Source organism: Spermophilus citellus, assembly GCF_964194105.1.
Source record: "Spermophilus citellus genome assembly, chromosome: 3".
Classification (NCBI taxonomy): Eukaryota; Metazoa; Chordata; class Mammalia; order Rodentia; family Sciuridae; genus Spermophilus; species Spermophilus citellus.
Window position 1 is genome coordinate 13,780,337 of NC_138184.1, and position 20,847 is coordinate 13,801,183.

At 40.7% G+C, this 20,847-nt stretch overlaps 1 protein-coding gene and 1 pseudogene across 2 annotated transcripts in view; both read left to right on the top strand.

The window, feature by feature from the left end:
• LOC308643294 (uncharacterized protein) overlaps window positions 1-20,847 on the top strand; it is a gene marked incomplete at both ends in the record, with an annotated part of 45,553 nt that overhangs the window by 11,421 nt on the left and 13,285 nt on the right.
• Window positions 8,400-9,364, top strand: LOC308644069 (olfactory receptor 7C2-like; annotated as a pseudogene). The gene has a single exon. The product of its transcript is annotated as an olfactory receptor 7C2-like (transcript).

Consider the following 20,847-nt stretch of genomic DNA (forward strand, 5'->3'; position numbering starts at 1 on the left):
GCTCATTCAGCTACGGAACAGGTGATTTCAGGCTGGTATTTGCCTGCGTCTCGCAGACAGATCGCTCAGGCTCAGGGCTAGAGAACCTGTGGAGACTACTCCTTGGGGCTCGCTCCTAGTAAAGCGTGCACCGAGCTCTGAGCGGCCGGGTTCTGGTTCCCGGAGCTGCTTTGGACCAGGGCTGGGGAACCCGCGGAGACTGCGTATTGGAGCCAGCTCCTAGTGGAGCGTGCACCGAGCTCGAAGCAGCTGGGTTCTGACTCCCAGAACACTTTTGGCCCAGGGCTGGGGAACCCGCGGAGACTGCATCTTTGAGCCTGCTCTCAGCAGAGCGTGCACCGAGCTCGGAGAGCTTGGAGCGGCCGGGCTCTGGCTCCCGGAGCTGCTTTGGCCCAGGGCTGGGGAACCCGCGGAGACCGCTCCTTGGAGCCTGCTCCTAGCGGAGCGTGCACCGGGCTCAGAGAGGCCGGGTTCTGGCTCCCGGAGCTGCTTTGGCCCAGGGCTGGGGAACCCGCGGAGACTGACTCTTGGAGCCTGCTCCTAGCAGAGCGTGCACCGAGCTCAGGGCGGCCAGGTTCTGGCTCCCAGTGCCGCTTTGGCTCAGAGGTGGGGAACCCACAGAGACTGCTTCTGGGAACCTGCTCCTAGCAGGGCGTGCACTGAGCTCGGAGAGGCCAGGTTCAGGCTCCCGGAGCTGCTTTGGCCCAGGGCTGGGGAACCCGCGGTAACTGCATCTGGGTCCGGATCCTGCTGGGTGCTGTGGGGGCCAGAGGGGCAGAGTGGAGCTGCCGCCTGCATCCAGAACAGGCCAAGCGACCCGCCGGCGTGGTATCACGACACCCCAACTGCAGCTGAGGCCAAACAGAGTAGCCGCCCACGCCTGGAACAGGACCAGTGACCCGACGGCGCGGTAGCCAAGTCACCCCATTTGGAGTAGGGGCTGTGCAGAGCCGCCGTCTGAGCCTGCAAGGTAGGCAGACCTGCGACCCACTGGCAGGACAGGCCCGGTAGCCTGCCAGCGTGGTGGACACGTAGCACTGAGGCAGTCACATCACACTGGTTGGAGTGGGGGTGGAGCAGAGCCGCCGCCTGTGTCCAGAAAAGGCCCAGCGACCCGTTGGGGAGGCAGTCAGGTACCCCCATTGGGAGTGGGGGCTGAGCAGAACTGCCGCCCGAGCCCGCAAGGTAGGCAGACCTGCGACCCACCGGCGGAACAGGCCTAGAGGCCTGCCAGCGTGGTAGACACGTCACACCAATTGGAGTAGGGGCCGAGCAGAGCCGCCGCCCACATCCGGATCAGGACCAAAGACCCGAGGGCGTGGTAGTTAGTGACCACAATTGGAGTGCAGGCAGAGCAGAGCTGCCACCCGCGCCCGCAGGGTGGGCAGACCTGCGACCGACCAGCGTGGTAGACAGATCACCCTAATTAAAGGAGGAGCACAGCCACTACCCACCCTGCAAGGGAGATTTTCCAACTATACAAGAGCAATATAAATAAATAGGGGGAAAACTTCAAAAACACAACAGTTTCACCAAGCAGAAAGAAACGCGAGCAGTATGAAAAGACAAGGAAAGAAAGGACCACAAGCAATGCAGGTCAACTCAACTTTAGAAGAGGTAATAGCTGCAACAGACGGAATGTCAGATAAAGAGTTCAGGATATACATGCTTCAGATGATCTGGAGTCTCAAGGAAGACATGAGACAGCAAAATCAGACAATGAAAGATCACTTTGACAAGGAACTACATAAACAAATCCAGGAAGTAAAAGACCAATTTCACAGGGAGATAGAGGTAATAAAAAACAAACAAATAGAAATCCTAGAAATGCAGGAAGCAATAAACCAACTTAAAAACTCAATTGAGAATACTACCAGCAGAGTAGATCACTTAGAAGATAGAACATCAGACAATGAAGACAAAGTATTTCAACTTGAAAAGAACATAGACAGCTCAGCAAGACTGCTAAGAAACCATGAGCAGAACATCCAAGAAATATGGGATAACATTAAAAGACCAAACTTAAGAGTCATTGGGATACAGGAAGGCACAGAGCTCCAAACCAAAGGAATAAACAATCTATTCAATGAAATAATACGAGAAAACTTCCCAGACTTGAAGAATGAGACAGAATCCCAAATCCTAGAAGCCTACAGGACGCCGAATGTGCAAAATCATAAGAGATCCACACCTAGACACATTATAATGAAGATGCCCAACATACAGAATAAGGAGAGAATTTTAAAAGCTACAAGAGAAAGGAAGCAGATTACATTTAGGGGTAAACCAATCAGGATAACAGCTGATCTCTCAACACAGACTCTGAAAGCTAGAAGATCCTGGAATAACATATTTCAAACACTGAAAGAAAGTGGGTTCCAACCAAGAATCATGTATCCGGTGAAATTAAGCTTCAGGATGGAAGATGAAATTAAAACCTTCCACGATAAACAAAAGTTAAAAGAATTTGCAGCTAGAAAACCATCTCTTCAAAAATCCTTGGCAAATCATTACAGGAAGAGGAAATGGAAAATAACAATGAAAACCAACAGTGGGAGGTAGGACAGTAAAGGGGGGGAAAATAATCAAAGAGGAAAACAAACCATATTCAGTAACATAAACAAACAAATATGGCTGGAACCTATATCTCAATAATAACCCTAAATGTTAATGGCTTAAACTCACCAATTAAGAGACACAGGCTAGTTGATTGGATCATAAAACAAGACCCAACAATATCCTGCCTACAGGAGACGCATTTGATAGGAAAAGATATACATAGACTGAAGGTAAAAGGTTGGGAAAAATCATACCACACATATGGATTGCGGAAACAAGCAGGACTGTCCATACTCATATCTAATAAAATAGATTTCAAGCCAAAGTTAATCAAAAGGGATAAAGAGGGACACTACATACTGCTCAAGGGAACCATACACCAACAAGACATAACAATCATAAATATATATGCCCCAAACAATGGTGCAGCTATGTTCATCAAGCAAACTCTTCTCAAGTTCAAGAGTCTAATAGACCACCATACAATAATCATGGGAGACTTCAACACACCTCTCTCACCACTGGACAGATGTTCCAAACAAAAGTTAAATAAGGAAACTATAGAACTCAATAACACAATTAATAACCTAGACTTGATTGACATATATAGAATATACCACCCAACATCAAGCAGTTACACTTTTTTCTCAGCAGCACATGGATCCTTCTCAAAAATAGATCAGATATTATGTCACAGGGCAACTCTTAGATATTATAAAGGAGTAGAGATAATACCATGCATCTTATCTGATCATAATGGAATGAAACTGAAAATCAACGATAAAAGAAGGAGGGAAAAATCATGCATCACTTGGAGAATGAACAATAGGTTACTGAATGATCAATGGATTTTAGAAGACATCAAGGAGGAAATCAAAAACTTCTTAGAGTTAAATGAAAACACAGACACAACATATCAGAATCTATGGGACACATTGAAAGCAGTTCTAAGAGGAAAATTCATTGCTTGGAGTTCATTCCTTAAAAAAAGAAAAAACCAACAAATAAATGATCTCATACTTCATCTCAAAATCCTAGAAAAAGAAGAGCAAAACAACAGCAAAAGAAGTAGAAGGCAAGAAATAATTAAAATCAGAGCTGAAATTAATGAAATCAAAACAAAAGAAACTATTGAAAAAATTGACAAAACTAAAAGTTGGTTCTTTGAAAAAATAAATAAAATCGACAGACCCTTAGCCATGCTAATGAAGAGAAGAAGAGAGAGAACTCAAATTACTAGCATACGGGATGAAAAAGGCAATATCACAACAGACACTTCAGAAATACAGAAGATAATCAGAAATTATTTTGAATCCTTATACTCCAATAAAATAGAAGATAGTGAAGGCATAGATAAATTTCTTAAGTCATATGATCTGCCCAGATTGAGTCAGGAGGATATAGACAACCTAAACAGACCAATAACAATAGAGGAAATAGAAGGAACCATCAAAAGATTACCAACTAAGAAAAGCCCAGGACCGGATGGGTATACAGCAGAATTTTACAAAACCTTTAAAGAGGAACTAACACCAATACTTTTCAAGCTATTTCAGGAAATAGAAAAAGAGGGAGAACTTCCAAATACATTCTATGAGGCCAACATCACCCTGATGCCTAAACCAGACAAAGACACTTCAAAGAAAGAAAACTACAGACCAATATCTCTAGTGAACCTAGATGCAAAAATCCTCAATAAAATTCTGGTGAATCGGATTCAAAAACATATCAAAAAAATTATACACCATGATCAAGTAGGATTCATCCCTGGGATTCAAGGCTGGTTCAATATACAGAAATCAATAAATGTTATTCACCACATCAATAGACTTAAAACTAAGAACCATATGATCATCTCGATAGATGCAGAAAAAGCATTCGACAAACTACAGCATCCCTTTATGTTCAAAACTATAGAAAAATTAGGGATAACAGGATCATACCTCAACATTGTAAAAGCAATCTATGATAAGCCACAGGCCAGCATCATTCTGAATGGAGAAAAATTGAAGGCATTCCCTCTAAAATCTGGAACAAGACAGGGATGCCCTCTCTCACCACTTCTGTTCAACATAGTCCTCGAAACACTGGCCAGAGCAATTAGACAGACGAAAGAAATTAAAGGCATAAAAATAGGAAAAGAAGAACTTAAATTATCACTATTTGCAGATGACATGATTCTATACCTAGCAGACCCAAAAGGGTCTACAAAGAAACTATTAGAGCTAATAAATGAATTCAGAAAAGTGGCAGGATATAAAATCAACACGCATAAATCAAATGCATTCCTGTATATCAGCGACAAATCCTCTGAAACGGAAATGAGGACAACTACTCCATTCACAATATCCCCCCAAAAAATAAAATACTTGGGAATCAACCTAACAAAAGAGGTGAAAGACTTATACAATGAAAACTACAGAACCCTAAAGAGAGATATAGAAGAAGATCTTAGAAGATGGAAAAATATACCCTGTTCATGGATAGGCAGAACTAACATCATCAAAATGGCGATATTACCAAAAGTTCTCTATAAGTTCAATGCAATGCCAATCAAAATCCCAACAGCATTTCTTGTAGAAATAGATAAAACAATCATGAAATTCATATGAAAAAAATAAAAGACCCAGAATAGCAAAAACAATGCTAAGCAGGAAGTGTGAATCAGGGGGTATAGCGATACCAGACTTCAAACTATACTACAGAGCAATAGTAACAAAAACAGCATGGTACTGGTACCAAAACAGGCAGGTGGACCAATGGTACAGAATAGAGGACACAGTAACCAATCCACAAAACTACAGCTATCTTATATTTGATAAAGGGGCTAAAAGCATGCAATGGAGGAAGGATAGCATCTTCAACAAATGGTGCTGGGAAAACTGGAAATCCATTTGCATCAAAATGAAACTGAATCCCTTTCTCTCTCCATGCACAAAAGTTAACTCAAAATGGATCAAGGAGCTGGATATTAAATCAGAAACACGGCGTCTGATAGAAGAAAAAGTGGGCTATTATCTACATACTGTGGGATCAGGCTCCAAATTCCTCAATAGGACACCCATAGTGCAAGAGTTAACAACTAGAATCAACAAATGGGACTTACTCAAACTAAAAAGTTTTTTCTCAGCAAAAGAAACAATAAGAGAGGTAAACAGGGAGCCTACATCCTGGGAACAAATCTTTACTCCTCACACTTCAGATAGAGCCCTAATATCCAGAGTATACAAAGAACTCAAAAAATTAGACAATAAGATAACAAATAACCCAATCAACAAATGGGCCAAGGACCTGAACAGACAATTCTCAGAGGAGGACATACAATCAATCAATAAGTACATGAAAAAATGCTCACCATCGCTAGCAGTCAGAGAAATGCAAATCAAAACCACCCTAAGATACCATCTCACTCCAGTAAGATTGGCAGCCATTATGAAGTCCAACAACAACAAGTGCTGGAGAGGATGTGGGGAAAAGGGTACACTTGTTCATTGTTGGTGGGACTGCAAATTGGTGCGGCCAATTTGGAAAGCAGTATGGAGATTTCTTGGAAAGCTGGGAATGGAACCACCATTTGACCCAGCTATTGCCCTTCTCGGTCTATTCCCTAAAGACCTAATAAGAGCATGCTACAGGGACACTGCTACATTGATGTTCATAGCAGCACAATTCACGATAGCAAGATTGTGGAACCAACCTAGATGCCCTTCAATAGATGAATGGATAAAAAAATGTGGCATTTATACACAATGGAGTATTACTCTGCATTAAAAAATGACAAAATCATAGAATTTGGAGGGAAATGGATGGCATTAGGGCAGATTATGCTAAGTGAAGCTAGCCAATCCTTAAAAAACAAATGCCAAATGACTTCTTTGATATAAGGGGAGAAACTAAGGGCAGAGTAGGGACGAAGAGCTTGAGAAGAAGATTAACATTAAACAGGGATGAGAGGTGGGAGGGAAAGGGAGAGAGAAGGGAAATTGCATGGAAATGGAAGGTGATCCTCAGGGTTATACAAAATTACATATAAGAGGAAATGAGGGGTAAGAGAAGAATAATACAAGTGGAAGAAATGATTTACAGTAGAGGGGGTAGAGAGAGAAGAGGAGAGGGGAGGGGAGGGGAGGGGAGGGGGGATAGTAGAGAATAGGATAGACAGCAGAATACATCAGACACTAGAATGGCAATATGTAAATCAATGGAAGTGTAACTGATGTGATAAAGCAATCTGTATATGGGGTAAAAATGGGAGTTCGTAACCCACTTGAATCAAACTGTGAAATATGATATATTAAGAACTATGTAATGTTTTGAACGACCAACAATAAAAAAATTAATCAATTAATTAATTAATAAAAATAAAATTTTAAGGGATCACTAATCAAGCTCCTTTTATTTTTCCTTCCAATAGGACTGATTCTAAAATCATTCTACGAAAATAAACTCATACCAGAAGTAAATTATGAAAGAAATGATATTAGATAACACTTTCTGTTCATCTTTTAAAGTATATAGTGAAGATAGTTACTTTACATAGTTATTTTACATCTAGATCTGATAGCCTGCAAATGACCATTTTTAATCAATTATTTATATGAATAAGACACAGGAAATAACTTAATTTTTGACAGAGATAATTTATGGGCTATTCTAACAAGAGAAAATATAAAATGAAAACAAATCCAAACTATATTTGTCCTAAAATAATTTAGAAAGAATATAAATGTCCAAAGTGGGAAGGTTGAAAAAGCCATTTCCATGTGCTAAAATATTTTAAATGGTGTTGGAGGATAAAAAAAAAATGTGCCTAAGACTCACCTTTATGTTTAGAAACCCTAGGGTTTCTATATTTGCTTAGTTATTTGTTAATTAACTTTTTATTTTGGTACTGGGGATTTAACTCAGGGGCACTTTACCACTGAGATACATTCCCAGCTTTATTCTTTTTTTTAAAACAAGTGCTTGCTAAGTTGCTTAGGGTCTCACTCTATTTCTGAGGCTACCCTTGAACATGTGATCCTTCTGCCTCAGCCTCCTGAGTCACTGGGATTACAGGTGTGCAGCACCACACATGGCTTAGGATTTCTATATTTTGTAAATCCATCTTTGTTAGATTTGTGTCATGAAAGTGGTAGGACTGAGGACTGCAGTGCAGCAAATTATGTTCCCTGCTGGTATGATTATGCCAAAATGAACCCCAATATTATGCATGACTGTAATGCACTAATACAAAGATAAAAATTCTTAAAATGAAATGCCAATGATGAACACTCACAGGGCATATCAATATTTTTACCAGAAGGAGCACTGAAGTCCCCATAAAATAAAGAGTCTTCCACTCACAGATGTGCCTGCCTACAGCTAGGAAGCTCGCCTGCCCATATGCAGTAGGAAGAACACCCCAGAGCAGCCACCAGGACACTGAGGAAGGATTGGCTACAGGGATGCAGGAGGCACAGGAGCTGGAGCCTACAAACAGGCATGTGCATCAGAATCCCCAGAGGGCCTAAAAACCCAGAGGATGCTCCGACCCAGAACCTGAGGCTCAGCTGGTCCTGTGGGCCTGAAGATGTACATTTCCACCAAGTTTCCAGGTGACACCCAGGTGGCTGATCTGGGAACACCGTTAAAGAATCACTGGACTAGAGCCAGTTTTCCTTGGGCTAACGTAGTAACTTCAACTTGTCAGCAAAGAGACCCAAAGATAAGACAAAATATGTGATTTCTTGAGTTCCTGATGTTTCAATAAAAGATGCTGGGGTCATTCTAAGGAATCCCTATTTAGAGTGAATTTTGAGTTCCTCTTCTCCCTCCTTCTCAGGAAACCCAGAAATCCCATGGAAAGAGGAAACCAAACGGAAGCTAGCAAGTTTGTCCTCCTGGGATTCACAGATGACCCTGACCTGCAGTCCCTCCTCTTTGGCCTGCTTCTGGCCATGTACCTGGTAACAGTCACAGGGAACCTGCTCATCATCCTGGCTGTCATCTCAGACTCCCACCTGCACACACCCATGTACTTTCTCCTCTCCAACCTGTCCCTGGCTGACATTGGCTTCACCTCCACCACCATCCCCAAGGCTCTCAGGAACATACACACTCACAGCAAAGGGATCACCTTTGCAGGCTGCATCTCACAGATTTATTTTGTTTTGTTTTGTTTGGATGCCAGGACAATTTGCTCCTGACAGTGATGGCCTATGACTGCTTCTTGGCCATCTGTCACCCCCTGCACTACGTGGTCATCATGAACCCACGGCTCTGTCTGCTCATGGCTCTGGGGTCCTGGTTGGTCAGTATCCTGGGTGCCCTTCCAGAGACCTTGACTATCTTGAGGCTCTCCTTTTGCACCAACATAGAAATCCCCCACTTCTTCTGTGATCTTACCGAAGTTCTGAAGCTCACCTGCTCTGAAAAGCTCATCAGTAACATAGTGGTGTACACTGTGGCCATCGTCCTGGGTGTCTTCCCTCTCACTGGCATCCTCTTCTCCTACTCTCAGATTTTCTCCTCCATCCTGAGGATCTCATCAGCTGAGGGGAAGTACAAAGCCTTCTCCACCTGTGGGTCTCACCTCCTGGTGGTCTCCTTGTTCTATGGCACTGGCCTTGGGTTCTACCTCAGTTCTGCTGCTACACCATCCTCTAGGATGAGTCTCATGGCTTCAGTGCTCTATACCATGCTCACCCCCATGCTGAACCCTTTCATCTACAGTCTGAGGAACAGGGACATCAAGGTTGCCCCGGGGAGAGTCCTCAGCAAAATGGTTCCTCTCAGTGAAAGGGTGGATGCACGTCTCTCCTGAGTCATAGGGTGCACCATAATGGAGACCAGAGAACTTCACCTCGTCCATCCAACTGTGGCTACCTCTGCTTTGTGTATTTTAGGGCAACTCATTCTTTGCATCTTCCTGTAAGGGTTCTGTATTTGGGATTGGGGTCTCTGATAGCTTCAAGACTATGACATGCTTGGTGGATGGGAAGTTTCTTACAAAGACAAAAAATGCCTGGCTGCTAGGAAATCTTCTGTGCAAAGACACAGGATGCCTAGCAGCTGTAGCAATGCTCTGCATGAGGAGGCTCTGTGCTAGAGTCTTATCAGCCTCAGCTTTGATCTCACTCACACAGCTCCTGGGAATAAGGAAATTCTCCTTAGACAACCACAATGTTTCTCCCAGCTCCACTGTACCTGAACCTGTCCACATAACAGTAACGTTAAACAATGGGCTTTCCCAGAGCTACATGAAACTCCTAACATTGCACATTGCAACTACAGTAAGTAACTGTGGAACAAGCTGCATAATGTTGCTAAACCTGTAAGCTGCCTAATGACACAATGAACGACAATGTACTACTGATGTTAGTGACCTAATGTAACCTATTGATATAAATAAAGCTGGCAGATTAGACAAGGAGAATTCTGCCATCTGTTATTCTGCCTCTGCATCTTGTCTCTGGGTCTCCTTTTTATTTTCCTTACATCTTCCTATGGGCTCATTCCCACCTAGGTACTGTTCGTAATGCGACATATTGGATCACCTGTGAACTCTCTCCACCTCTGAACCCTTTTGCCTTGTCCCACAACTGAGCTCTGGGGGACGCCACATATCCAACCACAGCACTGCCTTGGATTGTTAGTGAAGATGAGCATATTTTCATGGTTTTATGTTTTACTTCATTCCTGCTTCCCTGAAGTATAGCCACCACAGCGGCACATCTTCAGGTGACAAGGTGATTGTGTCATGATCTCCTTGCATTTATTCTTTCTGTATGTTTGGCTCACTTCCTTGGATCATATAGCATAAAATATATTTAATTCTAATTGACACTAAGCAGTTAATATATCCATATTGCCATGTTTTATAATGTCTATTTTGGTCGAAATACATTCCCTAGACTTCCATTGGTTTTTTTATTTTCTTATTTCTTGAATAACACAGGTTTAACATGCTGGAATTCATCAGTTATGTTTTTAGTTCTATTCATTTTTCATTCCATCTAGGTATATACTCAGAGGATTCATCTATATTCTCCTTTAAAGACCACTACAGGGATTCCAACATGGCGGCGGGAGCGGAGAGATCAAGTCTCTGACCTCTTCAGCTGTGCGGGCATAGGGAGTCGTAAACAACCTAAATCTGTTTGCTCAGGATCACTAGGCAATGCTGAGCTGACGTGGATCTGGGGCGAACAGTCTGGGCCTCTCAGAACACACACTGAGCCCGGATCGGCTGAATTCAAGCTCCCGTTCGCCTGCTTCCCGCAGACAAACAGCTGTGACTCAGCACTAATCCATCCTGCTGAAACAACTGGTCAGCCCTTCTGATCCTATGGAGGTAAATGCCTACCGAGCCTTCATAGGTAGTGGCCACAGGTTTGAAACGGGGCTTGGGAGAGACAGTAAGGACCCACCCGTTGCATTGGTCGCCCGGCAAAGGGAAACGAACTGTTGCCATTTGCAAGAGACACCACCATGGCAGAGAACTGACGTCATCAGCCTGCAGCAGAGGAGATAACTTCATTGAAACCTGCGGCTACAGGTGTGAAATTCCCTGGCCTTACCTCTCCACACATCGGGGAAACCTTAAGGGCCCCTCCCAGCTCTCCCGTAAGGGCCCCTCCCAGCTCTCCCGTGAGCGAGATAGCCAGCCCAAGGGAATCAGAGGTGGCGCGGGACCCGCGGTGCGGAACTACCGCTCCCACCAGGGCTGACTGCTGAGGTCTCTTGCACCAGCTACCGGGGGCATGGCTACCGGAGGGCAAGTAAAATTCGCTGAGGATTCTCAGCCCCAAGCTCTACAAACTTAGGGTCTGAGGGAATGGCAAACTGGAAGAGTGTGCCCAGTCGTTCATGAAAACAGGGCTCCCGGGAGCAGCAGACCTGGCGTGTAGCCAGTATTGTGGTGAGCGGCACCCGTGAGAGGGGCCTGGCTAGAGGAAAAGTGGGAAGTGACTAGACACAAGAGCAGGCCCTAGGCACTCAGGATTGGAGACTCGCCCAGTCTGGGAGGAGCTGCTGCACAGTGATTGGTTCCCGCATATTGACAGGAGAAACTTGACCTGGTGGGCACAGCGCCACCTACTAGAAGAGAAGTTAATCAAACTCTAAGACTGCATTTGTTAGTTTTTGTTTTCCTTTTTTTCTTTTCTCTTTTTTTTGATTTGGGTTTTTCTTTCATTTTCATTTTTCTTTCTTGTTGTTTTTTTAAATTATTTTTACAATTTTTTTTAATTTTTTTTCTTCTAATTTTAATTTTAATTTTTTTTATTATTTTTTTAATGTTTTTTCTTTTTTTATTTCCTATTTTTTTTCTTCTTTTGTCTTTTCATTTCTCTTATCCCCCCTTCCTTGAATTCTACCTGCTTACTCTCATTCTCTTTAGTGACTTCTTCCCTTCCCTTCTAATACCTTTGCTCCCAAGCATCAAATGAATTTATAGGAGTAAACAGTAACTCACCAGTCAAACAGAACAAGAAGTAACATGAGCAGCTTCAAAAAGCAAGGAAGAAAAGGAGTACAAACAATGCAGGACAGCCTAAATATCCAGGAGGACCTAGAGTCATCAGGAAAATGGTCATATAAAGAACTCAAGGAACACCTTACACAGATGGAATGGAACCTTAAAGAGGTTACAAGACAGCAAATTCAAGCAGCGAAAGAACACATTGAGAATGAATTACATAAACAGATAAAAGAAGAAGTTAAGCATCTTTATCAGGAGATAGAGATTATAAAAAATAATCAAACAATAATTCTAGAAATGAAGGAAACGATAAACCAAATTAAAAACTCAATTGAGAGTATCACTAACAGAGTGGAGCAAGTAGAAGCCAGAACGTCAGATAATGAAGACAAAATATATCATCTTGAAAAGAGTCTAGCCAACTCAGAAAGGCTGGTAAAAAAATCACAAGAAAAACATCCAAGAGTTATAGGATAACATAAAAAAACCAAACTTATGAGTCATCGGGATAGAAGAAGGTACAGAGATTCAAACCAAGGGAATGAGTAACCTGCTGAATGAAATAATTACAGAAAACTTTCCAGAAATAAAAAAGGAAACAGACATACAAATTAAAGATGCATACAGGACACCGAGCACACAAAATCACAGTAGACCAATGCCAAGACACATTGTTATGAAGATGTCCAATATACAGAACAAAGAGAAAATATTAAAAGCTACAAGAGAAAGGAGACAGATTACATTCAGGGGTAAACCAATAAGGTTAACAATGGATTTTACATCACAGACACTGAAAGCAAGAAGGTCATGGAACAATGTATTTCAAACACTGAAAGACAATGGATGCCAACCAAGAATTCTGTATCCAGCAAAATTAAGCTTCAGGTATGACAATGAAATAAAAATCTTTCATGATAAACAAAAGTTAAAAGAATTTGAAGCCAGAAAACCAGCATTGCAAATCATTTTGAGCAAAACACTACACAAGGAAGAAATGAAAAACAATAACCAAAACCATCAGTGGGAAGTGCCTCAGTAAAGGCAGAGGGCGAGGGAAAAGATAATCATGGAGAAACAAACCAAATTTTTTAAAAAAAGGATAAATAATCAAACATGGATGGAAGTACAAACCATATATCAATAGTAACTCTGAATGTTAATGGCTTAAACTCTCCAATAAAGCGACATAGGCTGGTATCATGGATTAAAAAAAAATATCCAACAATATGCTGCCTCCAGGAGACACATCTGATTGGAAAAGACATACACAGGCTGAAGGTGAACGGATGGGAAAAAATATACCACGCAAATGGTCCTCGTAAGCAAGCACGGGTGGCCATCCTCATATCGAATAAAATCGACTTCATGACTAAGTTAATCAAAAGGGATAACGAAGGACATTATATACTGTTAAAAGGAACCATTCACCAACAAGACATAACAATTATCAATATTTATGCACCAAATAAGGGTGCTGCGACATTCATAAAACAAATTCTCCTCAAGTTCAAGAATCAAATAGACCACAACACAATAATTATGGGTGACTGCAACACACCTCTCTCACCATTGGACAGATCCTCCAAACAAAAGTTGAATAAAGAAACTATAGAACTCAATATCACAATCAACAACCTAGACTAAACTGACATATATAGAATATATCAACCATCATCAAATGGATATACTTTTTTCTCAGCAGCACATGGATCCTTCTCAAAAATAGACCATATATTATGCCATAGGGCAACCCTCAGTAAATATAAAGGGGTGGAGATAATACCATGCATTTTATCTGATCATAATGGAATGAAACTGGAAATCAATGATAAAAGAAGGAAGGAAAAATCCTACATCACATGGAAAATTAACAATATGTTACTGAATGATCAATGGATTACAGAAGACATAAAGGAGGAAATCAAAAAATTCTTAGAGATAAATGAAAATACAGACACAACATATCGGAATCTATGGGACACAATGAAAGCAGTTTTAAGAGGAAAATTCATCGCCTGGTGGTCATTCCTCAAAAAAGGAAAAAAACAACAAATAAATGAGCTCACACTTCATCTCAAATCCCTAGAAAAGGAAGAGCAAAACAACAGCAAATGTAGCAGAAGGCAAGAAATAATTAAAATCAGAGCAGAAATCAATGAAATTGAAACAAAAGAAACTATTGAAAAAAATTAACAAAACTAAAAGTTGGTTCTTCAAAAAAATAAATAAGATCGACAGACCTTTAGCCATGCTAACAAAGAGAAGAAGAGAGAGAACTCAAATTACTAACATACGGAATGAAAAAGGCAATATCACAACAGATCCTACAGAAATACAGAAGACAATTAGAAATTATATTGAAAACCTATATTCCAATAAAATAGAAGATAGTGAAGACATCGATAAATTTCTTAAGTCATATGATTTGCCCAGACTGAGTCAGGAGGATACACACAATTTGAACAGACCAATATCAATGGATGAAATTGAAGAAGCCATCAAAAGACTACCAACCAAGAAAAGCCCAGGACCGGATGGGTATACAGCGGAGTTTTACAAAACCTTTAAAGAAGAATTAATACCAATACTTTTCAAGTTATTTCAGGAAATAGAAAAAGAGGGAGCTCTTCCAAATTCATTCTATGAGGCCAACATCACCCTGATTCCGAAACCAGACAAAGACACCTCAAAGAAAGAAAACTACAGACCAATATCTCTAATGAACCTAGATGCAAAAATCCTCAATAAAATTCTGGCGAATCGAATACAAAAACACATCAAAAAAATTGTGCACCATGATCAAGTAGGATTCATCCCTGGGATGCAAGGATGGTTCAATATACGGAAATCAATAAATGTTATTCACCACATCAATAGACTTAAAGATAAGAACCATATGATCATCTCGATAGATGCAGAGAAAGCATTCGACAAAGTACAGCATCCCTTTATGTTCAAAACATTAGAAAAACTAGGGATAACAGGAACTTACCTTGACATTGTAAAAGCTATCTATGCTAAGCCTCAGGCTAGCATCATTCTGAATGGACAAAAGTTGAAGGCATTCCCTCTAAAATCCGGAACAAGACAGGGATGCCCTCTATCACCACTTCTATTCAATATAGTTCTCGAAACACTGGCCAGAGCAATTAGACAGCCGAAAGAAATTAAAGGCATAAAAATAGGAAAAGAAGAACTTAAATTATCACTATTTGCAGATGACATGATTCTATACTTAGAAGACCCAAAAGGGTCTACAAAGAAACTACTAGAACTAATAAATGAATTCAGCAAAGTGGCAGGATATAAAATCAACACGCATAAATCAAAGGCATTTCTGTATATCAACGACAAAACTTCTGAAACGGAAATGAGGAAAAACACTCCATTCACAATATCCTCAAAAAAATAAAATACTTGGGAATCAACCTAACAAAAGAGGTGAAAGATTTATACAATGAAATCTACAGAACCCTAAAGAGAGAAGTAGAAGAAGATCTTAGAAGATGGAAAAATATACCCTGTTCTTGGATAGGCAGAACTAACATTATCAAAATGACGATATTACCAAAAGTTCTGTATAGGTTTAATGCAATGCCAATCAAAATCCCAACGGCATTTCTTGTAGAAATACATAAAGCAATCCTGAAATTCATATGGAAAAATAAAAGACCCAGAATAGCAAAAGCAATTCTAAGCAGGAAGTGTGAATCAGGCGGTATAGCGATACCAGATTTCAAACTATATTACAGAGCAATAGTGACAAAAACAGCATGGTACTGGTACCAAAACAGGCAGGTGGACCAATGGTATAGAATAGAGGACACAGAGACTAATCCACAAAGTTACAACTATCTTATATTTGATAAAGGGCTAAAAGCATGCAATGGAGGAAGGATAGCATCTTCAACAAATGGTGTTGGGAAAACTGGAAATCCATATGCAACAAAATGAAACTGAATCCCTTTCTCTCGCCATGCACAAAAGTTAACTCAAAATGGATCAAGGAACTTGATATCAAACCAGAGACTCTGAGTCTGATAGAAGAAAAAGTTGGCTCCGATCTACATATTGTGGGGTCCGGCTCCAAATTCCTTAATAGGACGCCCATAGCACAAGAGTTAATAACAAGAATCAACAAATGGGACTTAATTAAACTTAAAAGTTTTTTCTCAGCAAGAGAAACAATAAGAGAGGTAAATAGGGAGCCTACATCCTGGGAACAAATTTTTACTCCTCACACTTCAGATAGAGCCCTAATATCCAGAGTACACAAAGAACTCAAAAAATTAAACAATAAGATAACAAATAACCCAATCAACAAATGGGCCAAGGACCTGAACAGACACTTCTCAGAGGAGGATATACAATCAATCAACAAGTACATGAAAAAATGCTCACCATCTCTAGCAGTCAGAGAAATGCAAATCAAAACCACCCTAAGATACCATCTCACTCCAGTAAGATTGGCAGCCACTATGAAGTCAAACAACAACAAGTGCTGGCGAGGATGTGGAGAAAAGGGTACACTTGTACATTGCTGGTGGGACTGCAAATTGGTGCGGCCAATTTGGAAAGCAGTTTGGAGATTCCTGGGAAAGATGGGAATGGAACCACCATTTGACCTAGCTATTGCCCTTCTCGGACTATTCCCTGAAGACCTTAAAAGAGCATGCTACAGGGATACTGCCACATCGATGTTCATAGCAGCACAATTCACAATAGCTAGACTGTGGAACCAACCCAGATGCCCTTCAATAGATGAATGGATAAAAAAAAATGTGGCATCTATACACAATGGAGTACTATGCAGCAATAAAAAATGACAAAATCATGGAATTTGCAGTGAAATGGATGGCACTAGAGCAGATTATGCTTAGTGAAGCTTGCCAATCCCTAAAAAACAAATACCAAATGTCTTCTTTTATATAATGAGAGCATCTATGAACAGAGCAGGGAGGAAGAGCAGGAAGAAAAGATTAACATTAAACAGAGACATGAGATGGGAGGTAAAGGGAGAGAAAAGGGAAATTGCATGGAAATGAAGGGAGACCCTCATTGTTATACAAAATTACATATAAGAGGTTGTGAGGGGAATGGGAAAATAAACAAGGAGAGAAATGAATTACAGTAGATGGAGTAGAGAGAGAAGATGGGAGGGGAGGGGAGGGGGGGATAGTAGGGGATAGGAAAGGTAGCAGAATACAACAATTACTAATAGGGCATTATGTAAAATTGTGGATGTGTAACCGACGTGATTCTGCAATCTGCATTTGGGGTAAAATTGGGGGTTCATAACCCACTTCAATCTAATGTATGAAATATGATATGTCAAGAGCTTTGTAATGTTGTGAACAACCAATAAAAAAAAAAGACCACTACAATTTAAGATCTTTCCTACAACTTCCTTTTATTATTATTTTTGGCACTTAGAGAGAAACTTACTTCATTTTGATCAAATAAATAATACTCTTGACCAAATAAATAATAATCCAAGCACCATTTATTTCAAAATCTCTTCCTTGGCACTGGTTTTGATACCACTTGTATATCTTAAATTTATTAGATTTGTATTTTCATATGGTACTTAATTAATATATTTATGTGGAGAGAAGCCAAATTCACAATGTCCAGATGAATACAGATTTATACCTGATTTCATAATAAGATAGACAATGTTCCAGGATAAAAAGGGGACACCATAGAGCATTTCTTGCACCTGTTGTTTTAATTGCCTTCCTCTCAAAATAATCCCTATGCAAGCGGTACACTTTGTGGTGGCATATTCTCCCACCTTCACCATATAAACATATTTCAAACATAAAACTTACTTGGGGATGAGCAAGGCTATTCTATTATAAGAGAAAAATAGAATTCATAATGAAAATTTCACCTTGAAAAGGTATAGCCCACTATTTTATTTACTAAATTATTCTAAATATATTTGATTAAAAAAGAAAATGTGAGGTGGCCAGGTACCACTCAAAATTTATAATTGTAATAATTCTTATAAAGCAGAAGGGGCTGGTGGCCTCTGTGGCAAGGCTCTTAGCAATCCCCATGGCTCCTACTACATGGGTGAAACCAATAGCCTCTGCTTTTCTCCTTTGTTCCTAACCTTCTCCTGGCATCTCCATGATCCTTTCTAAGTAAATATTGTCCTGTTTTTATACACCATGTAGCTCACATTTTTTAATGAGACCTTGGGTCTGCCTTGGGGTTGACTGTTTTATAGGTAACAGACTCTGTCTGGCTTAGGTGAGCTGGTGAAGGCTGGGGTCTCCTGCTACACCCTCTTGATGATGTCATGCCTGAAAGACATTCACAAAGTATAAGGCTTTCCAGTGATTCCTCCATTCCAAAACCCAGGATCACTAACAATACAACACACGCTCCACAGTCACTTGGGAAGAGCCTACCTGAAAAGGTCCTGCCTCCCAGTCTGACTCACATCCTAAATTCTTTTACCCAAATCAGGTGCACACCTGAGAGTGATGGGACATAATTCCTTGCACAGCTCTTCAGGTAGAACCACAGACTTGGCCCTATGATCTACGAGATCAGAAGGGAGAAGGGGGACTATGTGTCCCAACACTCAGGACATTGCTACAATAAGCACATGTGAGTTCTCCCTAGAGCAAGCATTCCCGATACATGAACAATGAAAACACTCGGCCACATTGTTGCCAAAAGGGACCTCTGCACATTGCACTCTGTGAGCTCTCCCATGATTTCCTTTCTCTGAATTCAACATTAGACTTCAACAGGCTGTTTCCTATTGGATGCTTTTGTAGAGACTAGTGTCTCTGTACCAAGTGTGAGCAAGGGATGGCTTCATCCTGAGAGGAGGAGGATGGGAAGTGGATCCAGGAACACAGCATGGACCAGGTGTGTGGCAACCCTGGAACACATGGGCATCAGGAGTCCCATGGTAGGCCTTCCCTTCTGATGAAAAGCTTCACTAAACAGAGTCATCCAAAAAGAATGCTCTCTGTCCTACTGTTATCACTTTCTGGAATTTTTTTTAAATGCTTGATTTGTGGTGTAAAGATCAGTGCCTTGTGAATTGTTAAAGATGGTCCATACTCTCTGCCCTGGAGTACTGAGGGTTATGCAGCCAGCTTGTTTGGAAACATAGAGCTGTGGATGCCTACAGATTTCCTTCCTGTACAAGTGACACTCTTCTCAATGTACTTCCCTAAACAGATGCCTGGAACTTCATCTGCACTGAACATGCAATGCTGAACATGGAAACTTTTCAAGGTCCTTGGAAGAGTAAGGTCACTGTAAGAACTATGTATGGGGTTGGATGTGATCCTGGGCATGGCTCCCACTTAAGGTGCAGGACTCACATGGGCTTGGATACTGCCTGGTCATGCCTGGGAGAGACCAAGGAACTCCATCTCACATTTTTTAATTTATTCTAATTTGTTTTATATGACAGAATAATGCATTTCAATTCATATTACACATATGGAGCACAATTTTTCATGTCTGGCTGTACACAACATAGAGTCACACCATTCATGTCTTCATTGATGTAATGATGTCCATCTCATTCCACTGCCTATTCTACTGCTAGCCCCCTCCTTTCCCCTCCCTCCCCTTTGCCCTATCTAGAGTTCATCTATTGGTCCCATGTGCCCCCCATTCCCATTATGAATTAGCATACTTATATCAGAGAAAACATTTGGCATTTGGTTTTTGGGGATTGGCTAAATTCACTTAGCATTATATTCTCCAATTCCATCCATGTACCTGCAAATGTCATGATTTTATTCACTTCTATTGCTGAGTAATATTCCATTGTGTATATATACCACATTTTCTTTATCCATTCATCTACTGAAAGGCATTTAGGTTGGTTCCATAGTTTAGATATTGTGAATTATGCTGCTATAAATATTTATGTGGCTTCATCCCTGTAGTATGCTGTTTTTAAGTCCTTTAGGTATAAACCAAGAAGTGAGATAACTTGGTCAAATGGTGGTTCCAGTCCCAGTTTTCCAAGGAATCTCCAAACTGCTTTCCAAATTGGCTGCACCAATTTGCAATCCCACCAGCAATGTATGAGGGTGCCTTTCTCCCCACATCCTCGCCAACACTTATTGTTGTTTGTATTCTTAATAGCTGCCATTCTGACTGGAGTGAGATGAAATCTTAGAGTAGTTTTGATTTGCATTTCTCTAATTGCTAGAGATGTTGAATATTTTTTCATATATTTGTTGATTGATTGTTGTGTCATCTTCTGAGAAGTGACTGTCCAGTTCCTTGGGTTATTTGGTTTTTGGTGTTAAGATTTTTGAGTTCTTTATATACCCTGGAGATTAGTGCTCTATATCAACATCATTCCAAGCGGAGAAAAATTGAAAGCATTCCCTCTAAAAATGGGAACAAGGCAGGGATGCCCTCTTTCACCACTTCTATTTAACCATAGTTCTTGAAACACTAAGCAGAGCAATTAGACAAATGAAAGAAATTAAAGGGATACGAATAGGAAAAGAAGAGCTCAAGTTGGCACTATTTACCAATGATATGGTTCTATACCTAGAAGACCCAAAAAATTCTACCAGAAAACTTCTAGAACTCATAAGTGAATTCAGCAAAGTAGCATGATATAAAATCAATGCCCATAAATCAAAGACATTTCTGTATATCAATGACAAATCCTCTGAAAGGGAAATGAAGAAAACTACCGCATTTACAATAGCCTCAAAAAAACTTGGGAACAACTTAATGAAAGAAGTAAAAGTCCTCTACAATGAAAACTACAGAATGCTAAATAAAGGAATTAAAGAAGACCTTGGAATATGGAAAGATCC